Source organism: Acinonyx jubatus, chromosome B4, assembly GCF_027475565.1.
Source record: "Acinonyx jubatus isolate Ajub_Pintada_27869175 chromosome B4, VMU_Ajub_asm_v1.0, whole genome shotgun sequence".
NCBI classification, from domain to species: domain Eukaryota; kingdom Metazoa; phylum Chordata; class Mammalia; order Carnivora; family Felidae; genus Acinonyx; species Acinonyx jubatus.
The window spans coordinates 91,495,128-91,499,097 of record NC_069387.1 but is presented as its reverse complement, the minus strand read 5'-3'; positions in this window follow the sequence as shown (position 1 = coordinate 91,499,097).

Here is a 3,970-nt window from a genome sequence, read left to right as displayed (position 1 = left end):
ACATACATCAAGAATCTCTAAGGAGACTATAAGGTTTTAAGAGGCTGCAGGTCAATACCATTCCCAGTGTATTCCCAGGGGTACAGCCTCCCCCAAAGAGCTCACTTATTTATAAACTGGCTGATTCCAGACACACCTACATGTCCAGGACCATGTTGTATATGTGTGTTGAAGAGCAGGTGACAGGGGACGGGTACTTAATGCTCTTCTCACCAGCTTGGGCTTTTCCATGTCTACACCACAGTACAGGCCTTTCTTACAAATGGAAATACACTTCCTCCCCCTTTACCTTACAACATTCTACCCATCTTTGGCTTTTTAACCCTTTGAAAGCTTTCCTCAGATTTCACACCCTATTCATGGTAACTAATGTTATCACTTCAAGTGATAACTCATTCCAATTAATTCCTAGAACCCTGACTTTCTATGGGGAAGTATAGTATACACGGGAACAGCAAAACTTTGGAGTCAGCAAAGCAGAGCCTTGGAATTACATTTACTGAAGTTTTAATCCAAGGGCTGCCATTGTCTATCTGTGTGATCTTAGGCAACTTTCTTCATCTCTAAGTCTATAAAATGGTGTTAAAAGCAGGCCTGGCAGTATGATTAAGTGAAAACCATATATGAAGCACCTTGCACAGTGTATAGACATTTGATAAATGTTAGTTCCCATTCCCCCTTCACCTCTTAATTTGTCACCTTTAATATTCTACCCTTTATGGTTTTACGTTTTGAATTGTTACATGTTCTATCTCTGGAACTAGGCAATAAACTCTTATAGGTTAGAAACCACATTTTGTATTTCTTGACATCCCCCCAAAGCATCTATCATGGTGCCTTGAACATGGGAGATGATTAATAAATATTTGCTGATAGACTGATTGATGGATTTCTTGACAAGGTTAAAGCGAAAGGACATTACTGCTCTCTGGAATCAAGCACAGAGCAATGAGCTCCAAAAAGGAAAATGAGCCTCAGCATCCACAGAGGAAGGTCACTGCTTAGTGCCTCTGGGAGACATGCTGCTGATGGATGACGGATGCCGGACGGCTCCGCTGTGTGGGTTGCAGACCCTGCTGCCTAGCTACAGAATGGTTACCCAGCCAGACGGTGAGATCCTGATAACCCTGCCACACCAAATTCATTTAGCAAAGCATTTCAACAGGCCGTCACTGGGGTATGTGGACTGATAGACTGCACAGCTGTTATTGTGTGCTTACAAGGGAAATTAGGAGTAATTAATGAGTTGGGGATCAATAGCAATACTATATTGCTGTGAATGATTTAATTTTCTGGGTTAAGAGGGATGCACAAAGATAGAATAATAGATAAAAACTACTAAATTTCTTGGTTTATATAAAAGTTTAAATTTTTAGTTTCTCTTCACTTTTTGAAAAGATAATGCACATACGTGGTAACTCAGTACAAAATGGTATAAAATGGTTGCTCTCCAGAGGCAATCACTATTGTCTTGGGTGTTCTTCCAGAGATGATGCCCTGTGTGTATGTGTGTGTGTATGTGGTTTATGCGTGTGTGTGAGGGGGCCTCGGCTGGAAGTATTCTTTTGGGTTTTTGTTTGTTCATTTTTAGCTACAAGTAGTTTTAAGAATCCAAGAACTTCTGGCCAGTCTGGTATGTCTGTTTGGCTCATCCCTAAATCTCTGGTGGCAAGAACAGTGGCCAGCCCATGCAGTCCAAAATTCATGGTCAATAATTATTCGATCAGCTGATTATATCTGTTTTACTAGTTTTTAAAAAAATTTTTTTAACATTTATTTTTGAGACAGAGAGAGACAGAGCATGAATGGGGGAGGGTCAGAGAGAGAGGGAGACACAGAATCTGAAACAGGCTCCAGGCTCTGAGCTGTCAGCACAGAGCCAGACACGGGGCTCGAACTCACGGACCGCGAGATCATGACCTGAGCCGAAGTCGGACGCTTAACTGACTGAGCCACCCAGGCGCCCCTACTAGTTTTTAAAACGATTTACACTAGCCTTGTACGTCTTTATTGTGAATTAACAAAACACATACAATTTGACATGTCTAGGAAATAGAGCATCTTAATTCATTCTAATGTATTGGTATAATAATTTAAAATCACTGATGCAGAGACTGCCTATTTAAATATTTTCCATTGACTGGAGGAGCTCTTTGGAAATATGTACCACCTGAGTTTAAATAAGGATTGGCTACTAAGCAAAAAATGAGATTAAAAAATATTTCAGAACACACATGCAAATTAGTGTGGTTATTAAAAGTTGTTACTTTGGGAGGCTGTATACTTTTTAAACTGCCTCTTTGTGTTCATAAGCCACATCTCACTGTGGCTGCCACTACTTCTGTTATAGCCATTGCCACTACAGCCAATCCTACTCTTTATTTAATAAACAGTGTGTATCAGCACCATGGAAGTATTTTACAGGCATTATCTCATTTAATCACATAGTAATATTGTCAGGTAGGTCCTAGTATCATCTACCTTTTATAGATGAAGAAGCTGAGGCACATAATGATTTCATCACTTGCTTATATTCACAAAGCTAATGAAATAGTGGAATGGGAATTGGGGCTCAGCTTAAAACCAGAGCACCTACTTCCAATCAATACTTCAAAGTCATCTCATTTCAGACCAGAAATAGAATATTCTTAGTGACTATCCTTTCTTTTTGCCAGATTTAGCTCCAAATGACTTTTGGTTCTATCAACAAGTGAAATCCATCTTCAAAAAGACTGATGTTTTGTCAGTACTGTGGCTTTTCAAAAGATATGTGTCGGTTGCCAAAATCAATTCAAAAAGAGGAACTCCCCAAATGGTGTGTATCATTAAAATGAGTGATCAGCTTCCTAAGGCCTCCACTTTGAAAGGGGTAGTACCCACTCGTGTGAATACACAGGGTGTTTGCTTTAAAAAGGTCTGTCCTTGTATTTATTGTCATATCTCAGATAGTTAATTTACTTAAATAACAGGGAATTGGGGCAGTTTCCTGTTAGAGTTATATAATCAGAAAATAACAAACTGCCTATGTTTCTTCACATTTCGTCACTAGGGCTTTATGATCCAGATAGTCCTAGGCAAATCTGCACATTATGCAAAGTATGTCTTGCCACATCCCTTTCTTTCATCACTTCCCTTTAATTATTTCTCCACTGTCCTCTTTTCACTCAAAAATGCCAAGAGTTCAGTGATCTTCAACAGCCACATATAGAGTCCTCAAGTTCAAGATCCCAACCTGTCCCATCCTTTCTGGGTGCTCTTTTCATGTGCTCCAAAATGATCCCTCTCTTTAGTCATCTGAGCATAATCCTATTTTCACAGAATATCCAATAGCATCGAACTTTTAGAAGAAAAGGCAGCAAGGTGTAAATGACTGATAACTCTAGCTAAATATAGAGGTCCTGGCAGTAGTGCTGATGTTTAGTAAAGAAGCTTATTAGGTCAAAAGGAGTGTATTCATTTTGAGTGAAAGATTGACTGAATACCATTCTTATCTTCCCTCAACTCTAATAGACCCACATTAGGACCTTTCTTGTCTTCCTTCATCTAATGCTAACCTGACATCTATGGTTGGACATTATTCAATGATGATTCCAGAGACCTATTTTCACTTTTGGAGTATTGTAGGGGCGCTTATTTATTTTGGTTGGCTAAGGATGGTTATAGACCCTGATGGGGGCAAGAATGGGGAGGGGAGTCTTCCGAGGAGACTCTCAGATGTGTCCATGAGAAATACATTGAATTTATTATTCTGGAGAGGAGTGTTGTGAAGGTGGTGATTGTTCTTATTTGTTGTTGTTGTTGTTGTTGTTGTTGTTTGTTTTTAACAGGGAGAAACTGAAAACCTTAAATGGTCTTCACCTTGTTGCCTCTAACAACGCTTTGGACTTAGAGGGTGTCTGGTTCAACTTTTTTGCCAGTTTCAAAGTGAAATAGTATTTGGGGCATGCCACCTAGTGGCAATAGCTTTTGG